The sequence below is a fragment of the Opisthocomus hoazin genome, chromosome W (genome assembly GCF_030867145.1).
Source record: "Opisthocomus hoazin isolate bOpiHoa1 chromosome W, bOpiHoa1.hap1, whole genome shotgun sequence".
NCBI lineage: Eukaryota > Metazoa > Chordata > Aves > Opisthocomiformes > Opisthocomidae > Opisthocomus > Opisthocomus hoazin.
In genome coordinates, this window is record NC_134453.1 from 5,079,514 (window position 1) to 5,101,995 (window position 22,482).

A 22,482-nucleotide genomic window follows, 5' to 3' on the forward strand; every position below is an offset into this window, starting at 1 on the left:
CTGCCTGCGAGCTATCTGCAGACGTTCGAATTTTGGGAGCAGGGCTGCCGGAGGAGCCCAGCATGTACCCCCAATTCTATATTTGAAGTTTGAGGTGACAAGACAAGCAAGCAGCTCTAGTCTCTGTGCCTCTCTGCGAACAGTGCCATGGGCAGATGAGGCTGAGCAACAGCTTTCCAGGCTAGCTCTTTCTGCCGGCGAGCTATCTGCAGACGTTCGCATTTTCGGAGCAGGGCTGCCGCAGACGCCCGACACGGATCCCAAAGCCACGTTTGAAGTTTGAGGTGGCAAGACAAGCAAGCAGCCCCAGTCTCTGTGCCTCTGTGCGAGCAGTGCCATGGGCAGATGAGGCTGAGCAACAGCTTTCCAGGCTAGCCCTTTCTTGCTGCGAGCTATCTGCAGACGTTCGCATTTTGGGAGCAGGGCTGCCGGAGGAGCCCGGCATGCACCCGCAAAACTACATGTGAAGTTTGAGGTGACAAGACAAGCAAGCAGCTCTAGTCTCTGTGCCTCTCTGCGAACAGTGCCATGGAGAGATGAGGCTGAGCAACAGCTTTCCAGGCTAGCTCTTTCTGCCTGCGAGCAATCTGCAGACGTTCGCATTTTGGGAGCAGGGCTGCCGGAGGAGCCCGGCATGCACCCCCAATGCTACATGTGAAGTTTGAGGTGACAAGACAAGCAAACATCTCTAGTCTCTGTGCCACTCTGCGAACAGTGCCATGGAGAGATGAGGCTGAGCAACAGCTTTCCAGGCTAGCTCTTTCTGCCTGCGAGCAATCTGCAGACGTTCGCATTTTGGGAGCAGGGCTGCCGCAGACGCACGACACGGATCCAAAAGCTACGTTTGAAGTTTGAGGTGGCAAGACAAGCAAGCAGCCCCAGTCTCTGTGCCTCTGTGCGAGCAGTGCCATGGGCAGATGAGGCTGAGCAACAGCTTTCCAGGCTAGCTCTTTCTGCCTGCGAGCTATCTGCAGACGTTCGAATTTTGGGAGCAGGGCTGCCGGAGGAGCCCGGCATGCAACCACAATGCTACATTTGAAGTTTGAGGTGACAAGACAAGCAAGCAGCCCCAGTCTCTGTGCCTCTGTGCGAGCAGTGCCATGGGCAGATGAGGCTGAGCAACAGCTTTCAAGGCTAGCTCTTTCTGGCTGCGAGCTATCTGCAGACGTTCGCATTTTGGGAGCACGGCTGCCAGAGGAGCCCGGCATGCAACCACAATGCTACATGTGAAGTTTGAGGGGGCAAGACAAGCAAGCAGCCCCAGTCTCTGTGCCTCTGTGCGAGCAGTGCCATGGGCAGATGAGGCTGAGCAACAGCTTTCCAGGCTAGCTCTTTCTGCCTGCGAGCTATCTGCAGACGTTCGCATTTTGGGAGCAGGGCTGCCGGAGGCCCCCGGCATGGACCACCTAATCTACGTTTGAAGTTTGAGGTGGCAAGACAAGCAAGCAGCCCCAGTCTCTGTGCCTCTGTGCGAGCAGTGCCATGGGCAGATGAGGCTGAGCAACACCTTTCCAGGCTAGCTCTTTCTGGCTGCGAGCTATCTGCAGACGTTTGCATATTCGGAGCAGGGACGCCGTAGGCACCCGGCATGGACAACCTAAGATACGTTTGAAGTTTGACGTGGCAAGACAAGCAAGCAGCCCCAGTCTCTGTGCCTCTGTGCGAGCAGTGCCATGGGCAGATGAGGCTGAGCAACAGCTTTCCAGGCTAGCTCTTTCTGGCTGCGAGCTATCTGCAGACGTTCGCATTTTCGGAGCAGGGCTGCCGCAGACGCCTGACACGGATCCCAAAGCCACGTTTGAAGTTTGAGGTGGCAAGACAAGCAAGCAGCCCCAGTCTCTGTGCCTCTGTGCGAGCAGTGCCATGGGCAGATGAGGCTGAGCAACAGCTTTCCAGGCTAGCTCTTTCTGCCTGCGAGCTATCTGCAGACGTTCGCATTTTGGGAGCAGGGCTGCCGGAGGAGCCCGGCATGCACCCCCAAAGCTACATGTGAAGTTTGAGGTGACAAGACAAGCAAGCAGCTCTACTCTCTGTGCCTCTCTGCGAACAGTGCCATGGAGAGATGAGGCTGAGCAACAGCTTTCCAGGCTAGCTCTTTCTGCCTGCGAGCAATCTGCAGACGTTCGCATTTTCAAAGAAGGGCTGTCGCAGACGCCCGACACGGATCCCAAAGCCATGTTTGAAGTTTGAGGGGGCAAGACAAGCAAGCATCCCCAGTCTCTGTGCCTCTGTGCGAGCAGTGCCATGGGCAGATGAGGCTGAGCAACAGCTTTCCAGGCTAGCTCTTTCTGGCTGAGAGCTATCTGCAGACTTTCTCATTTTCGGAGCAGGGATGCCCGAGGCACCCAGGAAGGACCACCTAAGATACATTTGAAGTTTGAGGGGGCAAGACAAGCAAGCAGCCCTAGTCTCTGTGCCTCTGTGCGAGCAGTGCCATGGGCAGATGAGGCTGAGCAACAGCTTTCCAGGCTAGCTCTTTCTGCCTGCGAGCTATCTGTAGACGTTCGCATTTTCGGAGCACGTATGCCCGAGGCACCCGGCACGGACCACCTAACCTACGTTTGAAGTTTGAGGTGGCAAGACAAGCAAGCAGCCCCAGTCTCTGTGCCTCTGTGCGAGCAGTGCCATGGGCAGATGAGGCTGAGCAACAGCTTTCCAAGCTAGCTATTTCTGGCTGCGAGCTATCTGCAGACGTTTGCATATTCGGAGCAGGGAAGCCGTAGGCACCCGGCATGGACCACCTAAGATACGTTTGAAGTTTGAGGTGGCAAGACAAGCAAGCAGATCCAGTCTCTGTGCCTCTGTGCGAGCAGTGCCATGGGCAGATGAGGCTGAGCAACAGCTTTCCAGGCTAGCTCTTTCTGCCTGCGAGCTATCTGCAGACGTTCGCATTTTGGGAGCAGGGCTGCCGGAGGATCCCGGCATGCACCCCCAATGCTACATGTGAAGTTTGAGGTGACAAGACAATCAAAAAGCTCTAGTCTCTGCGCCTCTCTGCGAACAGTGCCGTGGAGAGATGAGGCTGAGCAACAGCTTTCCAGGCTAGCTCTTTCTGCCTGCGAGCAATCTGCAGACGTTCGCATTTTCGGAGCAGGGCTGCCGCAGACGCCCGGCATGGACCACCTAAGCTACATGAGAAGTTTGAGGGGGCAAGACAAGCAAGCAGCCCCAGTCTCTGTGCCTCTGTGCGAGCAGTGCCATGGGCAGATGAGGCTGAGCAACACCTTTCCAGGCTAGCTCTTTCTGGCTGCGAGCTATCTGCAGACGTTTGCATTTTTGGAGCAGCCCTGCCGGAGGCCGCCGGCACGGACCACCTAAGCTACGTTTGAAGTTTGAGGGGGCAAGACAAGCAAGCAGCCCCAGTCTCTGTGCCTCTGTGCGAGCAGTGCCATGGGCAGATGAGGCTGAGCAACAGCTTTCCAGGCTAGCTCTTTCTGGCTGCGAGCTATCTGCAGACGTTCGCATTTTGGGAGCAGGGCTGCCGGAGGAGCCCGGCATGCACCCCCAATGCTACATGTGAAGTTTGAGGTGACAAGACAAGCAAGCAGCTCTAGTCTCTGTGCCTCTGTGCGAACAGTGCCATGGAGAGATGAGGCTGAGCAACAGCTTGCCAGGCTAGCCCTTTCTGGCTGCGCGCTATCTGCAGACGTTCGCATTTTTGGAGCAGCCCTGCCGGAGACCCCCGGCACGGACCACCTAAGCTACGTTTGAAGTTTGAGGGGGCAAGACAAGCAAGCAGCCCCAGTCTCTGTGCCTCTGTGCGAGCAGTGCCATGGGCAGATGAGGCTGAGCAACAGCTTTCCAGGCTAGCTCTTTCTGCCTGCGAGCTATCTGCAGACGTTCGCATTTTCGGAGCAGGGCTGCCGGAGGCCCCCGGCATGGACCACCTAAGCTACATTTGAAGTTTGAGGTGGCAAGACAAGCAAGCAGCCCCAGTCTCTGTGCCTCTGTGCGAGCAGTGCCATGGGCAGATGAGGCTGAGCAACACCTTTCCAGGCTAGCTCTTTCTGCCTGCGACCTATCTGCAGACGTTTGCATTTTTGGAGCAGCCCTGCCGGGGGCACCTGGCATGGACCACCTAAGATACGTTTGAAGTTTGAGGGGGCAAGACAAGCAAGCAGCCCCAGTCTCTGTGCCTCTGTGCGAGCAGTGCCATGGGCAGATGAGGCTGAGCAACACCTTTCCAGGCTAGCTCTTTCTGCCTGCGAGCTATCTGCAGACGTTCGCATTTTGGGAGCAGGGCTGCCAGAGGAGCCCGGCATGCAACCACAATGCTACATGTGAAGTTTGAGGGGGCAAGACAAGCAAGCAGCCCCAGTCTCTGTGCCTCTGTGCGAGCAATGCCATGGGCAGATGAGGCTGAGCAACAGCTTTCCAGGCTAGCTCTTTCTGCCTGCGAGCTATCTGCAGACGTTCAAATTTTGGGAGCAGGCTGCCGCAGGAGCCCGGCATGCAACCACAATGCTACATTTGAAGTTTGAGTTGACAAGACAAGCAAGCAGCCCCAGTCTCTGTGCCTCTGTGCGAGCAGTGCCATGGGCAGATGAGGCTGAGCAACAGCTTTCCAGGCTAGCTCTTTCTGGCTGCGAGCTCTCTGCAGACGTTCGCATCTTGGGAGCAGGGCTGCCGGAGGCCCCCGGCATGGACCACCTAAGCCTCATTTGAAGTTTGAGGTGGCAAGACAAGCAAGCAGCCCCAGTCTCTGTGCCTCTGTGCGAGCAGTGCCATGGGCAGATGAGGCTGAGCAACACCTTTCCAGGCTAGCTCTTTCTGGCTGCGAGCTATCTGCAGACGTTTGCATATTCGGAGCAGGGATGCCGTAGGCACCCGGCATGGACCACCTAAGATACGTTTGAAGTTTGAGGTGGCAAGACAAGCAAGCAGCCCCAGTCTCAGTGCCTCTGTGCGAGCAGTGCCATGGGCAGATGAGGCTGAGCAACAGCTTTCCAGGCTAGCTCTTTCTGGCTGCGAGCTATCTGCAGACGTTCGCATTTTCGGAGCAGGGCTGCCGCAGACGCCCGACACGGATCCCAAAGCCACGTTTGAAGTTTGAGGTGGCAAGACAAGCAAGCAGCCCCAGTCTCTGTGCCTCTGTGCAAGCAGTGCCATGGGCAGATGAGGCTGACCAACACCTTTCCAGGCTAGATCTTTCTGCCTGCGAGCTATCTGCAGACGTTCGAATTTTGGGAGCAGGGCTGCCGGAGGAGCCCAGCATGCACCCCCAATTCTATATTTGAAGTTTGAGGTGACAAGACAAGCAAGCAGCTCTAGTCTCTGTGCCTCTCTGCGAACAGTGCCATGGAGAGATGAGGCTGAGCAACAGCTTTCCAGGCTAGCTCTTTCTGCCTGCGAGCTATCTGCAGACGTTTGCATTTTTGGAGCAGGGCTGCCGCAGACGCCCGACACGGATCCAAAAGATACGTATGAATTTTTAGGGGGGAAGAGAAGCAAGCAGCCCCAGTCTCTGTGCCTCAGTGCGAGCAGTGCCATGGGCAGATGAGGCTGAGCAACACCTTTCCAGGCTAGCTCTTTCTGGCTGCGAGCTATGTGCAGACGTTCGAACTTTGGGAGCAGGGCTGCCGGAGGAGCCCGGCATGCAACCACAATGCTACATTTGAAGTTTGAGGTGACAAGACAAGCAAGCAGCTCTAGTCTCTGTGCCTCTCTGCGAACAGTGCCATGGAGAGATGAGGCTGAGCAACAGCTTTCCAGGCTAGCTCTTTCTGGCTGCGAGCTATCTGCAGACGTTCGCATTTTTGGAGCAGCCCTGCCGGAGGCCCCCGGCACGGACCACCTAAGCTACGTTTGAAGTTTGAGGGGGCAAGACAAGCAAGCAGCCCCAGTCTCTGTGCCTCTGTGCGAGCAGTGCCATGGGCAGATGAGGCTGAGCAACAGCTTTCCAGGCTAGCTCTTTCTGGCTGCGAGCTATCTGCAGACGTTCGCATTTTCGGAGCAGGGCTGCCGCAGGAGCCCGGCATGCAACCACAATGCTACATTTGAAGTTTGAGTTGACAAGACAAGCAAGCAGCCCCAGTCTCTGTGCCTCTGTGCGAGCAGTGCCATGGGCAGATGAGGCTGAGCAACAGCTTTCCAGGCTAGCTCTTTCTGGCTGAGAGCTATCTGCAGACGTTCGCATTTTCAGAGCAGGGCTGCCGGAGGCCCCCGGCATGGACCACCTAAGCTACATTTGAAGTTTGACGTGGCAAGACAAGCAAGCAGCCCCAGTCTCTGTGCCTCTGTGCGAGCAGTGCCATGGGCAGATGAGGCTGAGCAACAGCTTTCCAGGCTAGCTCTTTCTGGCTGCGAGCTATCTGCAGACGTTCGAATTTTGGGAGCAGGGCTGCCGGAGGAGCCCGGCATGCACCCCCAATGCTACATTTGAAGTTTGAGGTGACAAGACTGTTTTGGTTTCGGCTGCCGCCGGCAACAAAAGCGCCACGCGGCCGCCCCTCCCCCCGCCGGCGTGCGGAGGAGAATGGAAAGAAAGAGGCAGAAACTGGTGGGTCGGGATAAGGGCAGTTTAACAGAACAGCAAACAGAGGGAAAACAGGAACAACAACGATACAGATAAGGAGAAAACACAACCACGAACCGTACAACAGCCGCTCTCCCGAAACCGGACCGGCGCTGCGCCCGCCCCAAGCCGCGAGTGCGTTCCCGCCGCGCCGCTCCCCCCCCACCGGAACCCAGCGTGACGTCACATGGTATGGAATACCGGGCTCTGTTTGGCCAGGTGGGGTCAGCCCCCACCCCCCGGCTGTGCCCCTTCCTGGAGTCCGGTGAAAATTAACCCTGTCCTGGCCAAACCCAGGACATTATCCACCCCTTATTCCATACCATCTACGTCATGCCCAGGTCCCCCATTGTCCAGTTGATCACCACCACTTCTCCTGTCTCCAGATATCATTCCTTTAATCTATGGATCATCACTCTAAAGTGTCCATTGAGTTCATTTAATCCATGACTTCAGGCTCCATCTGTCGTAATGGTCTTCCATGGCGGGAGAGGTGATGTGTGGTGATGGGCGGTCACTTGCTGCATCCGGAGCTCACGGCTGATGTATCTGGTGCGGCCCGTGCCCACAGTCTGCAGGACATGTTGATCTTGATGAAGTTGCTGGATGCCAGTTGTTGAAAACCAGGTCCAGTTCCATCATCGCTGTGCTCTGCTAGGTTTTCATCGAAAAAGTCCATCCTTCTTTAATCTGGACGATTCTTACTATGCTACTACTGGTACAAAATATAACAATTATAACAGTGATAACAGACAGTGACAGGGTTATTTAACAACTAACTTTATACAATTTATTTATGGACTATTCTCGCCCAAAATTAAATCCCCATGAGGTACACATCGGACTTCCCCATCCTTCCTCATTACCCACCAGGTACACCCAGGTCCTTGAGCAAAGGCAATCCCGCGGACGGGCTTGCCTTTGCCCGAGGCAGGACTAACCCAAACCATCTTCCCTAACATGTTCCGCATGTGCACTACAGGGACTTTATCCCCTTCTACGGGGCGCTGAGGTTTTGACTGGGCAGGACCAGCCCGGTTAGTGGACCCTCTGGTGTTAACCAACCAGGTGGCCTTTGCTAAATGGGTATCCCAATTTTTGAAAGTCCCACCCCCCATTGCCCTCAAAGTGGTTTTTAGCAGCCCATTGTAACGTTCGATCTTTCCAGAGGCTGGTGCATGGTAGGGGATGTGATACACCCACTCAATACCGTGTTCTTTGGCCCAGGTGTCTATGAGGCTGTTGCGAAAGTGAGTCCCGTTGTCCGACTCGATTCTTTCGGGGGTGCCATGTCGCCACAGGACTTGTTTTTCCAGGCCCAGGATGGTATTCCGGGCGGTGGCATGGGGCACAGGGTAGGTTTCCAGCCATCCGGTGGTGGCCTCCACCATTGTGAGCACATAGCGCTTGCCTTGGCGGGTTTGTGGCAGTGTGATGTAGTCAATCTGCCAAGCCTCCCCATATTTATATTTTAGCCATCGTCCTCCATACCACTGAGGCTTTACCCGCTTGGCTTGCTTGATTGCAGCGCATGTCTCACATTCATGGATAACCTGTGCAATAGTGTCCATGGTCAAGTCCACCCCTCGGTCACGAGCCCATCTGTATGTCGCGTCTCTTCCTTGGTGGCCCGAGGTGTCATGGGCCCACCGAGCTATAAAGAGTTCACCCTTATGTTGCCAGTCCAGATCCACCTGAGCCACTTCAATCTTAGCAGCCTGATCTACCTGGTGGTTGTTTTGATGTTCTTCAGTGGCCCGACTCTTAGGGACGTGGGCGTCCACGTGACGGACTTTTACAGCCAACTGCTCTAGCCGGGCAGCAATATCTTGCCACAATGGGGCAGCCCAGATAGGTTTGCCTCTGCGCTGCCAGTTGTTCTTCTTCCATTGCTGCAGCCACCCCCACAAGGCATTGGCCACCATCCAAGAGTCGGTGTAAAGATAGAGCACTGGCCACTTCTCTCGACTGGCAATGTCTAAAGCCAGCTGGATGGCTTTCACCTCTGCAAACTGGCTGGACTCACCTTCTCCCTCGGCAGTTTCCGCGACTTGTCGTGTAGGGCTCCATACAGCAGCCTTCCACCTCCGCTGCTTCCCCACAATGCGACAGGACCCATCCGTGAACAGGGCATACTGTTTCTTATCTTCTGGCAGCTGGTTATACAGTGGGGCCTCTTCAGCACGTGTCACCTCCTCCTCTGGCGATGCTCCAAAATCTTTGCCTTCTGGCCAGTCCATGATGACCTCCAGAATTCCTGGGCGACTGGGGTTTCCCATTCGGGCGCGCTGGGTGATCAGAGCGACCCACTTACTCCACGTAGCATCGGTGGCATGATGCGTAGAAGGGACCCTCTCTTTGAACATCCAGCCCAGGACCGGCAATCGTGGAGCTAGGAGGAGCTGTGCTTCAGTGCCGACCACTTCTGAAGCAGCTCGAACGCCTTCATATGCTGCCAGAATCTCTTTTTCAGTGGGAGTATAGCGGGCCTCGGATCCTTTGTATCCCCGGCTCCAGAACCCCAGGGGTCGACCTCGAGTCTCCCCTGGTGCTTTCTGCCAGAGACTCCAGGTTGGGCCATTCTCCCCGGCTGCGGTGTAGAGCACGTTTTTAACATCTTGCCCTGACCGGACTGGACCAAGGGCTACGGCATGAACTATCTCCCGTTTAATCTGTTCAAATGCCTGTCGTTGCTCAGGGCCCCATTCAAAATCATTCTTCTTCCGGGTCACGTGGTACAGAGGACTCACAATTTGGCTGTAATTTGGGATGTGCATCCTCCAAAAACCCACAACACCCAGGAAGGCCTGTGCTTCCTTTTTGCTGGTTGGTGGAGACATAGCTGCTATTTTGTTGATGACATCCATTGGGATTTGACGGCGCCCATCCTGCCATTTTATTCCCAAAAACTGGATCTCTTGCGCAGGTCCCTTGACTTTACTTCGCTTAATGGCGAAACCGGCTTTCAGAAGGATCTGAACTATTTTCTCCCCTTTGTCAAAAACTTCCTCCGCTGTGTCGCCCCATATAATGATGTCATCGATGTACTGCAGATGTTCTGGGGCTTCACCCTTTTCCAGTGCAGTCTGGATTAGTCCATGGCAAATGGTGGGACTGTGTTTCCACCCCTGGGGCAGTCGGTTCCAGGTGTACTGGATGCCCCTCCAGGTGAAAGCAAACTGTGGCCTGCACTCTGCTGCCAAAGGGATGGAGAAGAATGCATTAGCGATGTCAATTGTAGCGTACCACTTGGCTGCCTTTGACTCCAGCTGATATTGAAGTTCTAGCATGTCTGGCACGGCAGCACTCAGCGGTGGTGTGACTTCATTCAGGCCACGGTAGTCTATTGTCAGTCTCCACTCTCCAGTAGATTTTCTTACTGGCCATATGGGACTATTAAAGGGTGAGCGAGTTTTGGTGATCACTCCTTGACTCTCCAGCTGGCGGATCAGCTGATGAATGGGGAGAAGGGAGTCTCGGTTGGTACGATACTGTCGCCGGTGCACCGTTGTGGTCGCGATTGGCACCTGTTGTTCTTCAACCCTCAGCAACCCCACAACGGAAGGATCCTCCGAGAGACCAGGCAAGATGGACAGCTGTTTAATTTCTTCCGTCTCCACAGCAGCTATGCCAAAAGCCCACCGATACCCCTTTGGGTCCTTGAAATAGCCTCTCCTAAGATAGTCTATCCCAAGGATGCACGGAGCCTCGGGGCCAGTTACAATGGGGTGCTTCTGCCAGTCCTGCCCAGTGAGGCTCACTTCAGCCTCCAGTAGACTCAGCTCTTGGGACCCCCCTGTCACTCCCGAAATGCAAATGGGCTCTGACCCTTTGAACTCTGATGGCATTAAAGTACACTGTGCACCAGTGTCCACTAGAGCTTTATACTCTTGTGGATCTGACGTGCCAGGCCACCGAATCCACACCGTCCAATAGACACGGTTGTCCCTTTCCTCCACCTGGCTGGAGGCAGGGCCCCTCTAATCCTCGTCAGAGAAATTGCTGCTCACCTGCTGTAAAAATGACTTGGAGGTCCCCTCCAGAGGATCGGAATCAAGGTCAAACTGTCTACCTGGTCTGGAGAGCTGGCTTTTGGAAACTGGAGCGGCATTTTTCCTAACAGAGTCCCCTTTTGTGATTGTTTTACCTCGCAACTCACGTACTCGGGCCTCTAGACTTGAGGTGGGTTTTCCATCCCACTTCCTCATGTCCTCTCCGTGGTCACGCAAGTAGAACCACAGGGTGCCCCGGGGTGTGTAGCCTCTGTATTCCCTCTCCTGAGCAGAGAAACGCCTGCCCCTAATAGCTGAGACACTGGCCCGTACAGGTGGGGAGTAGGACATATTCCTGTCTAGTCGCTTGACCAGTTTCTCCACGGCTGAGACAAGGGAGGAAGAGAGACTTTCCTCATATTGCCGGAGTCTGACAGCCACCTCATCCACTGTTGGTGTGTCTTTACCTTTCCAGTTTACTACTGCCAGTGAGTTGGCATATGAGGAGGGTGCGCTCCGCACAAACTTCCTCCACATGGATTGTGAGCACTGGAGTTCATCTGGGTCTGTAGGTACCTGCTCATCGTCTGTGTCACAGTAAACCAGCTCCCGCACAGCCAATTCCCTCAAGTACTGAATACCCCTTTCCATATTGGTCCACTTGCCAGGATAGCATACAAAATCGTCACTGAAGGGGTATCTCTCCCTCACCCCTGAGAGAAGTCTCCTCCAGAGGCTGAGGACTTGTTCCTTTTTCCCAATGGCCTTGTCAATGCCCCCATCCCTGGCCAGGGATCCCAGCTGCTTGGCTTCCTTGCCCTCTAACTCCAAGCTGCTGGCCCCGTTATCCCAGCACCGCAGCAGCCAGGTGGCAATGTGCTCGCCTGGGTGGCGGCTGAAATCTTTCCGCATGTCTCGCAGCTCGCCCAGGGACAGGGACCGGGTGATGATCTCTGTCTCTATCTCCCGTGATGACCCTGGCTCATCATCATCCCTCCCGGAGCGATCCGCTCTCTTTGCGTCTTTCTTTAGTTTTACGGGGGCGACTGCTACCTGCACAGGTTGGTCACTGGGCTCAGTCACTGTGCCTGTGGCTGGAGCTGGGGCTGGAGCAGCTTCTGTGCCCGCTGGGGAAACCGAGGCAGACCCTGCAGCTGTGGCTGCAGCAGCGGTGGTGCCGGTCAGGGGGGCTGGGACTGCCTGCTGGGCTGGAGGGGCTGCAGGGCCGGCTGGGGGGGCAGCGCCAGTTGCAGCGCCTGCCGCTTCGCTTCCCCCCCTTTCCCCTTTAAGGCACTGAACAGTGTTGAACATGGCTCGGTAGGCATGGGCCAGACCCCAGCACATTGTGGTGATCTGTGTCTCTCTGGAATTCCCAGGGTGGCAGCACACTTTTTTCAGATATTTTACCAGATTGTCCGGATTCTGTATTTGTTCAGGGGTGAGTTTAAAACACACCGCAGGTGCCCACTGCTCTAGACATCTGCCCATGCTGTCCCACACACCCAGCCACTCACAGCTATCCGGCCCCGGGGCAGGTCTCTGCACGATGTTCTTAACGACTTGCTTAACCCTAAACAAAACCTGCAACCCATTCAGGAGGCATAACAAAAGGAGAGTGCTGCCCTGAGCATCCCACGGGTACTCGAAATTCTCAAAAGCAGTTAGGACCAGCCTGAGGGAGAGAGGGGGGGGGGCGAAAGAGTGGGGGAAGGTATCCCCTTCGGTTTTCCCCACAGACTGGGTTTGATTATTAACAAAATCTAAGACATAGGATCCGAGGTACGGAAATGACCGCAGTGCCGCATGCAAATACAAGACTAATTTCATGCACAGTGATGTTATCATATCATAAGTCGATATCGTACAGTACAGCAAAATCATCATCCTGATCTTCTTTCCCGAGGTAACAAACAGCACGGCCACAAACACATACAGGAAGTAAGGATTTACGTAGCAGAGATATTTGATCAAAGTCAGAAACATTTTTACCGGCGACTATTTTAACACAGAAAAATGCGTATAACAAAATTTAACAAAATGTAAGAAAGCAGTTTTAACACCCGCTGCTCATCCCTGCCGTTATCCCTGCTCCACGTCTGGGCGCCAATTTAATGTTTTGGTTTCGGCTGCCGCCGGCAACAAAAGCGCCACGCGGCCGCCCCTCCCCCCGCCGGCGTGCGGAGGAGAATGGAAAGAAAGAGGCAGAAACTGGTGGGTCGGGATAAGGGCAGTTTAACAGAACAGCAAACAGAGGGAAAACAGGAACAACAACGATACAGATAAGGAGAAAACACAACCACGAACCGTACAACAGCCGCTCTCCCGAAACCGGACCGGCGCTGCGCCCGCCCCAAGCCGCGAGTGCGTTCCCGCCGCGCCGCTCCCCCCCCACCGGAACCCAGCGTGACGTCACATGGTATGGAATACCGGGCTCTGTTTGGCCAGGTGGGGTCAGCCCCCACCCCCCGGCTGTGCCCCTTCCTGGAGTCTGGTGAAAATTAACCCTGTCCTGGCCAAACCCAGGACAAAGACAAGCAAGCAGCTCTAGTCTCTGTGCCTCTCTGCGAACAGTGCCATGGAGAGATGAGGCTGAGCAACACCTTTCCAGGCTAGCTCTTTCTGCCTGCGAGCTATCTGCAGACGTTCGCATTTTGGGAGCAGGGCTGCCAGAGTAGCCCGGCATGCAACCACAATGTTACATGTGAAGTTTGAGGGGGCAAGACAAGCAAGCAGCCCCAGTCTCTGTGCCTCTGTGCGAGCAGTGCCATGGGCAGATGAGGCTGAGCAACAGCTTTCCAGGCTAGCTCTTTCTCGCTGAGAGCTATCTGCAGACGTTCGAATTTTGGGAGCAGGGCTGCCGCAGGAGCCCGGCATGCAACCACAATGCTACATTTGAAGTTTGAGTTGACAAGACAAGCAAGCAGCCCCAGTCTCTGTGCCTCTGTGCGAGCAGTGCCATGGGCAGATGAGGCTGAGCAACAGCTTTCCAGGCTAGCTCTTTCTGGCTGCGAGCTATCTGCAGACGTTCGCATTTTGGGAGCAGGGCTGCCGGAGGCCCCCGGCATGGACCACCTAAGCTACATCTGAAGTTTGAGGTGGCAAGACAAGCAAGCAGCCCCAGTCTCTGTGCCTCTGTGCGAGCAGTGCCATGGGCAGATGAGGCTGAGTAACACCTTTCCAGGCTAGCTCTTTCTGCCTGCGAGCTATCTGCAGACGTTCGAATTTTGGGAGCAGGGCTGCCGGAGGAGCCCGGCATGCAACCACAATGCTACATTTGAAGTTTGAGGTGACAAGACAAGCAAGCAGCCCCAGTCTCTGTGCCTCTGTGCGAGCAGTGCCATGGGCAGATGAGGCTGAGCAACACCTTTCCAGGCTAGCTCTTTCTGGCTGCAATCTATCTGCAGACGTTTGAATTTTGGGAGCAGGGCTGCCGGAGAAGCCCGGCATGCACCCCCAATGCTACATGTGAAGTTTGAGGTGGCAAGACAAGCAAGCAGCCCCAGTCTCTGTGCCTCTGTGCGAGCAGTGCCATGGGCAGATGAGGCTGAGCAACAGCTTTCCAGGCTAGCTCTTTCTGGCTGCGAGCAATCTGCAGACGTTCGCATTTTGGGAGCAGGGCTGCTGGAGGTGCCCGACACGGAGAGTCTAAGCTACGTTTGACGTTTGAGGTGGCAAGACAAACAAGCAGCCCCAGTCTCTGTGCCTCTCTGTGAGCAGTGCCACGAGCAGATGAGGCTGAGCAACAGCTTTCCAGACTATCTCTCCTTGTCTGCGAGCTGTCTGCAGACGTTTGCATTTTCGGAGCAGGGTTGCCGGAGGCACCCGGCATGGACCACCTAAGTTAAGTTTGAAGTTTGAGGGGGCAAGACAAGCAAGCAGCCCCAGTCTCTTTGCCTCTGTGCGAGCAGTGCCATGGGCAGATGAGGCTGAGCAACAGCTTTCCAGGCTAGCTCTTTCTGCCTGCGAGCAATCTGCAGACGTTCGCATTTTGGGAGCAGGGCTGCTGGAGGCGCCCGACACGGAGAGTCTAAGTTACATTTGAAGTTTGAGGGGGCAAGACAAACAAGCAGCCCCAGTCTCTGTGCCTCTGTGCGAGCAGTGCCATGGGCAGATGAGGCTGAGCAACAGCTTTCCAGGCTAGCTCTTTCTGGCTGAGAGCTATCTGCAGACGTTCGCATTTTCGGAGCAGGGCTTCCGCAGACGCCCGACACGGATCCCAAAGGCTCGTTTGAAGTTTGAGGGGGCAAGACAAGCAAGCAGCCCCAGTCTCTGTGCCTCTGTGCGAGCAGTGCCATGGGCAGATGAGGCTGAGCAACAGCTTTCCAGGCTAGCTCTTTCTTGCTGCGAGCTATCTGCAGACGTTTGCATTTTTGGAGCAGCCCTGCCGGAGGCCCCCGGCATGGACCACCTAAGCTACGTTTGAAGTTTGAGGGGGCAAGACAAGCAAGCAGCCCCAGTCTCTGTGCCTCTGTGCGAGCAGTGCCATGGGCAGATGAGGCTGAGCAACACCTTTCCAGGCTAGCTCTTTCTGCCTGCGAGCTATCTGCAGACGTTCGAATTTTGGGAGCAGGGCTGCCGGAGGAGCCCAGCATGCTACCACAATGCTACATTTGAAATTTGAGGTGAGAAGACAAGCAAGCAGCCCCAGTCTCTGTGCCTCTGTGCGAGCAGTGCCATGGGCAGATGAGGCTGAGCAACAGCTTTCAAGGCTAGCTCTTTCTGGCTGCGAGCTATCTGGAGACGTTCGCATTTTCAGAGCAGGGATGCCGCAGGCGCCCGACACGGAGAGTCTAAGTTACATTTGAAGTTTGACGTGGCAAGACAAGCAAGCAGCCCCAGTCTCTGTGCCTCTGTGCGAGCAGTGCCATGGGCAGATGAGGCTGAGCAACAGCTTTCCAGGCTAGCTCTTTCTGCCTGCGAGCTATCTGCAGACGTTTGCATTTTTGGAGCAGCCCTGCCGGAGGCACACGGCATGGACCACCTAAGCTACGTTTGAAGTTTGAGGGGGCAAGACAAGCAAGCAGCCCCAGTCTCTGTGCCTCTGTGCGAGCAGTGCCATGGGCAGATGAGGCTGAGCAACAGCTTTCCAGGCTAGCTCTTTCTGGCTGTGAGCTATCTGCAGACGTTCGCATTATCGGAGCAGGGCTGCCGGAGGCCCCCGGCATGGACCACCTAAGCTACATTTGAAGTTTGAGGTGGCAAGACAAGCAAGCAGCTCCAGTCTCTGTGCCTCTGTGCGAGCAGTGCCATGGGCAGATGAGGCTGAGCAACACCTTTCCGGGCTAGCTCTTTCTGCCTGCGAGCTATCTGCAGACGTTCGCATTTTGGGAGCAGGGCTTCCAGAGGAGCCCAGCATGCAACCACAATGCTACATGTGAAGTTTGAGGGGGCAAGACAAGCAAGCAGCCCCAGTCTCTGTGCCTCTGTGCGAGCAGTGCCATGGGCAGATGAGGCTGAGCAACAGCTTTCCAGGCTAGCTCTTTCTGCCTGCGAGCTATCTGCAGACGTTCGCATTTTCGGAGCAGGGATGCCCGAGGCACCCGGCATGGACCACCTAAGCTACATTTGAAGTTTGAGGGGGCAAGACAAGCAAGCAGCTCCAGTCTCTGTGCCTCTGTGCGAGCAGTGCCATGGGCAGATGAGGCTGAGCAACAGCTTTCCAGGCTAGCTCTTTCTGGCTGCGAGCTATCTGCAGACGTTCGCATTTTCGGAGCAGGGATGCCGTAGGCACCCGGCATGGACCACCTAAGATACGTTTGAAGTTTGACGTGGCAAGACAAGCAAGCAGCCCCAGTCTCTGTGCCTCTGTGCGAGCAGTGCCATGGGCAGATGAGGCTGAGCAACAGCTTTCCAGGCTAGCTCTTTCTGGCTGCGAGCTATCTGGAGACGTTTGTATTTTTGGAGCAGCCCTGCCCGAGGCACCCGGCATGGACCACCTAAGCTACGTTTGAAGTTTGAGGTGGCAAGACAAGCAAGCAGCCCCAGTCTCTGTGCCTCTGTGCGAGCAGTGCCATGGGCAGATGAGGCTGAGCAACACCTTTCCAGGCTAGATCTTTCTGGCTGCGAGCTATCTGCAGACGTTTGCATATTCGGGGCAGGGATGCCGTAGGCACCCGGCACGAACCACCTAAGATACATTTGAAGTTTGAGGTGGCAAGACAAGCAAGCAGCCCCAGTCTCTGTGCCTCTGTGCGAGCAGTGCCATGGGCAGATGAGGCTGAGCAACAGCTTTCCAGGCTAGCTCTTTCTGCCTGCGAGCTATCTGGAGACGTTTGTATTTTTGGAGCAGCCCTGCCCGAGGCACCCGGCATGCAACCACAATGCTACATGTGTAGTGTGAGGTGGCAAGACAAACAAGCAGCCCCAGTCTCTGTGCCTCTGTGCGAGCAGTGCCATGGGCAGATGAGGCTGAGCAACAGCTTTCCAGGCTAGCTCTTTCTGCCTGCAAGCTATCTGCAGACGTTCGCATTTTCGGAGCAGGGCTGCCGGAGGCACCCGGCATGGACCACCTAAGCTACATTTGAAGTTTGAGGTGGCAAGACAAGCAAGCAGCTCCAGTCTCTGTGCCTCTGTGCGAGCAGTGCCATGGGCAGATGAGGCTGAGCAACAGCTTTCCAGGCTAGATCTTTCTGCCTGCGAGCTATCTGCAGACGTTCGCATTTTCGGAGCAGGGCTGCCAGAGGAGCCCGGCATGCAACCACAATGCTACATGTGTAGTGTGAGGGGGCAAGACAAGCAAGCAGCCCCAGTCTCTGTGCCTCTGTGCGAGCAGTGCCATGGGCAGATGAGGCTGAGCAACAGCTTTCCAGGCTAGCTCTTTCTGGCTGAGAGCTATCTGCAGACGTTCGCATTTTCGGAGCAGGGATGCCCGAGGCACCCGGCATGGACCACCTAAGCTACGTTTGAAGTTTGAGGGGGCAAGACAAGCAAGCAGCCCCAGTCTCTGTGCCTCTGTGCGAGCAGTGCCATGGGCAGATGAGGCTGAGCAACAGCTTTCCAGGCTAGCTCTTTCTGGCTGCGAGCTATCTGCAGACGTTCGAATTTTGGGAACAGGGCTGCCGGAGGAGCCCAGCATGCTACCACAATGCTCCATTTGAAATTTGAGGTGACAAGACAAGCAAGCAGCCCCAGTCTCTGTGCCTCTGTGCGAGCAGTGCCATGGGCAGATGAGGCTGAGCAACAGCTTTCCAGGCTAGCTCTTTCTGCCTGCGAGCAATCTGCAGACGTTCGCATTTTCGGAGCAGGGCTGCCGCAGACGCCCGACACGGATCCAAAAGCTATGTTTGAAGTTTTAGGGGGCAAGAGAAGCAAGCAGCCCCAGTCTCTGTGCCTCTGTGCGAGCAGTGCCATGGGCAGATGAGGCTGAGCAACAGCTTTCCAGGCTAGCTCTTTCTGGCCTGCGAGCAATCTGCAGACGTTCTCATTTTCGGAGCAGGGCTGCCGCAGACGCCCGACACGGATCCAAAAGCTATGTTTGAAGTTTGAGGTGGCAAGAGAAGCAAGCAGCCCCAGTCTCTGTGCCTCTGTGCGAGCAGTGCCATGGGCAGATGAGGCTGAGCAACAGCTTTCAAGGCTAGCTCTTTCTGGCTGAGAGCTATCTGCAGACGTTCGCATTTTCGGAGCAGGGATGCCGCAGGCGCCCGACACGGAGAGTCTAAGTTACATTTGAAGTTTGAGGGGGCAAGACAAACAAGCAGCCCCAGTCTCTGTGCCTCTGTGCGAGCAGTGCCATGGGCAGATGAGGCTGAGCAACAGCTTTCCAGGCTAGGTCTTTCTGGCTGCGAGCTATCTGCAGACGTTTGCATTTTTGGAGCAGCCCTGCCGGAGGCACACGGCATGGACCACCTAAGCTACATTTGAAGTTTGAGGTGGCAAGACAAGCAAGCAGCTCCAGTCTCTGTGCCTCTGTGCGAGCAGTGCCATGGGCAGATGAGGCTGAGCAACACCTTTCCAGGCTAGCTCTTTCTGCCTGCGAGCTATCTGCAGACGTAGGCATTTTGGGAGCAGGGCTGCCGGAGGCACCCGGCATGGACCACCTAAGCTACATTTGAAGTTTGAGGTGGCAAGACAAGCAAGCAGCCCCAGTCTCTGTGCCTCTGTGCGAGCAGTGCCATGGGCAGATGAGGCTGAGCAACAGCTTTCCAGGCTAGGTCTTTCTGGCTGCGAGCTATCTGCAGACGTTCGCATTTTCGGAGCAGGGCTGCCGGAGGCCCCCGGCATGGACCACCTAAGCTACATTTGAAGTTTGAGGTGGCAAGACAAGCAAGCAGCTCCAGTCTCTGTGCCTCTGTGCGAGCAGTGCCATGGGCAGATGAGGCTGAGCAACACCTTTCCAGGCTAGCTCTTTCTGCCTGCGAGCTATCTGCAGACGTTCGCATTTTCGGAGCAGGGATGCCCGAGGCACCCGGCATGGACCACCTAAGCTACATTTGAAGTTTGAGGGGGCAAGACAAGCAAGCAGCCTCAGTCTCTGTGCCTCTGTGCGAGCAGTGCCATGGGCAGATGAGGCTGAGCAACAGCTTTCCAGGCTAGCTCTTTCTGGCTGCGAGCTATCTGCAGACGTTCGCATTTTCGGAGCAGGGATGCCGTAGGCACCCGGCATGGACCACCTAAGATACGTTTGAAGTTTGAGGTGGCAAGACAAGCAAGCAGCCCCAGTCTCTGTGCCTCTGTGCGAGCAGTGCCATGGGCAGATGAGGCTGAGCAACAGCTTTCCAGGCTAGCTCTTTCTGGCTGCGAGCTATCTGCAGACGTTTGCATTTTTGGAGCAGCCCTGCCGGAGGCCCCCGGCACGGACCACCTAAGCTACGTTTGAAGTTTGAGGTGGCAAGACAAGCAAGCAGCCCCAGTCTCTGTGCCTCTGTGCGAGCAGTGCCATGAGCAGATGAGGCTGAGCAACACCTTTCCAGGCTAGCTCTTTCTGGCTGAGAGCTATCTGCAGACGTTCGAATTTTGGGAGCAGGGCTGCCGGAGGAGCCCAGCATGCTACCACAATGCTACATTTGAAGTTTGAGGGGGCAAGACAAGCAAGCAGCCCCAGTCTCTGTGCCTCTGTGCGAGCAGTGCCATGGGCAGATGAGGCTGAGCAACAGCTTTCAAGGCTAGCTCTTTCTGGCTGAGAGCTATCTGCAGACGTTCGCATTTTCGGAGCAGGGATGCCGCAGGCGCCCGACACGGAGAGTCTAAGTTACATTTGAAGTTTGAGGGGGCAAGACAAGCAAGCAGCCCCAGTCTCTGTGCCTCTGTGCGAGCAGTGCCATGGGCAGATGAGACTGAGCAACAGCTTTCCAGGCTAGCTCTTTCTGGCTGCGAGCTATCTGCAGACGTTTGCATTTTTGGAGCAGCCCTGCCGGAGGCACACGGCATGGACCACCTAAGCTACGTTTGAAGTTTGAGGGGGCAAGACAAGCAAGCAGCCCCAGTCTCTGTGCCTCTGTGCGAGCAGTGCCATGGGCAGATGAGGCTGAGCAACACCTTTCCAGGCTAGCTCTTTCTGCCTGCGAGCTATCTGCAGACGTTCGCATTTTCGGAGCAGGGCTGCCGGAGGCCCCCGGCATGGACCACCTAAGCTACATTTGAAGTTTGAGGTGGCAAGACAAGCAAGCAGCTCCAGTCTCTGTGCCTCTGTGCGAGCAGTGCCATGGGCAGATGAGGCTGAGCAACACCTTTCCAGGCTAGCTCTTTCTGGCTGCGAGCTATCTGCAGACGTTCGCATTTTGGGAGCAGGGCTTCCAGAGGAGCCCAGCATGCAACCACAATGCTACATGTGAAGTTTGACGTGGCAAGACAAGCAAGCAGCCCCAGTCTCTGTGCCTCTGTGCGAGCAGTGCCATGGGCAGATGAGGCTGAGCAACAGCTTTCCAGGCTAGCTCTTTCTGCCTGCGAGCTATCTGGAGACGTTTGTATTTTTGGAGCAGCCCTGCCCGAGGCACCCGGCATGGACCACCTAAGCTACGTTTGAAGTTTGAGGTGGCAAGACAAGCAAGCAGCCCCAGTCTCTGTGCCTCTGTGTTAGCAGTGCCATGGGCAGATGAGGCTGAGCAACACCTTTCCAGGCTAGATCTTTCTGGCTGCGAGCTATCTGCAGACGTTTGCATATTCGGGGCAGGGCTGCCGGAGGCAACCGGCACGGACCACCTAAGATACGTTTGAAGTTTGACGTGGCAAGACAAGCAAGCAGCCCCAGTCTCTGTGCCTCTGTGCGAGCAGTGCCATGGGCAGATGAGGCTGAGCAACAGCTTTCCAGGCTAGCTCTTTCTGGCTGCGAGCTATCTGCAGACGTTCGAATTTTGGGAGCAGGGCTGCCGGAGGAGCCCGGCATGCACCCCCAATGCTACATTTGAAGTTTGAGGTGACAAGACAAGCAAGCACCTCTAGTCTCTGTGCCTCTCTGCGAACAGTGCCATGGAGAGATGAGGCTGAGCAACACCTTTCCAGGCTAGCTCTTTCTGCCTGCGAGCAATCTGCAGACGTTCGCATTTTGGGAGCAGGGCTGCTGGAGGCGCCCGACACGGAGAGTCTAAGTTACATTTGAAGTTTGAGGGGGCAAGACAAACAAGCAGCCCCAGTCTCTGTGCCTCTGTGCGAGCAGTGCCATGGGCAGATGAGGCTGAGCAACAGCTTTCCAGGCTAGCTCTTTCTGCCTGCGAGCTATCTGCAGACGTTCGCATTTTCGGAGCAGGGCTGCCGGAGGCACCCGGCATGGACCACCTAAGCTACATTTGAAGTTTGAGGTGGCAAGACAAGCAAGCAGCTCCAGTCTCTGTGCCTCTGTGCGAGCAGTGCCATGGGCAGATGAGGCTGAGGAACAGCTTTCCAGGCTAGCTCTTTCTGGCTGAGAGCTATCTGCAGACGTTCGCATTTTCGGAGCAGGGCTTCCGCAGACGCCCGACACGGATCCCAAAGGCTCGTTTGAAGTTTGAGGGGGCAAGACAAGCAAGCAGCCTCAGTCTCTGTGCCTCTGTGCAAGCAGTGCCATGGGCAGATGAGGCTGAGCAACAGCTTTCCAGGCTAGCTCTTTCTGGCTGCGAGCTATCTGCAGACGTTCGCATTTTCGGAGCAGGGATGCCCGAGGCACCCGGCATGGACCACCTAAGCTACATTTGAAGTTTGAGGGGGCAAGACAAGCAAGCAGCCCCAGTCTCTGTGCCTCTGTGCGAGCAGTGCCATGGGCAGATGAGGCTGAGCAACAGCTTTCCAGGCTAGCTCTTTCTGGCTGCGAGCTATCTGCAGACGTTTGCATTTTCGGAGCAGGGATGCCCGAGGCACCCGGCATGGACCACCTAAGCTACATTTGAAGTTTGAGGGGGCAAGACAAGCAAGCAGCCCCAGTCTCTGTGCCTCTGTGCGAGCAGTGCCATGGACAGATGAGGCTGAGCAACAGCTTTCCAGGCTAGCTCTTTCTGGCTGCGAGCTATCTGCAGATGTTCGAATTTTGGGAACAGGGCTGCCGGAGGAGCCCAGCATGCTACCACAATGCTCCATTTGAAATTTGAGGTGACAAGACAAGCAAGCAGCCCCAGTCTCTGTGCCTCTGTGCGAGCAGTGCCATGGGCAGATGAGGCTGAGCAACAGCTTTCCAGGCTAGCTCTTTCTGCCTGCGAGCAATCTGCAGACGTTCGCATTTTCGGAGCAGGGCTGCCGCAGACGCCCGACACGGATGCAAAAGCTATGTTTGAAGTTTTAGGGGGCAAGAGAAGCAAGCAGCCCCAGTCTCTGTGCCTCTGTGCGAGCAGTGCCATGGGCAGATGAGGCTGAGCAACAGCTTTCCAGGCTAGCTCTTTCTGGCCTGCGAGCAATCTGCAGACGTTCGCATTTTCAGAGCAGGGCTGCCGCAGACGCCCGACACGGATCCAAAAGCTATGTTTGAAGTTTGAGGTGGCAAGAGAAGCAAGCAGCCCCAGTCTCTGTGCCTCTGTGCGAGCAGTGCCATGGGCAGATGAGGCTGAGCAACAGCTTTCCAGGCTAGCTCTTTCT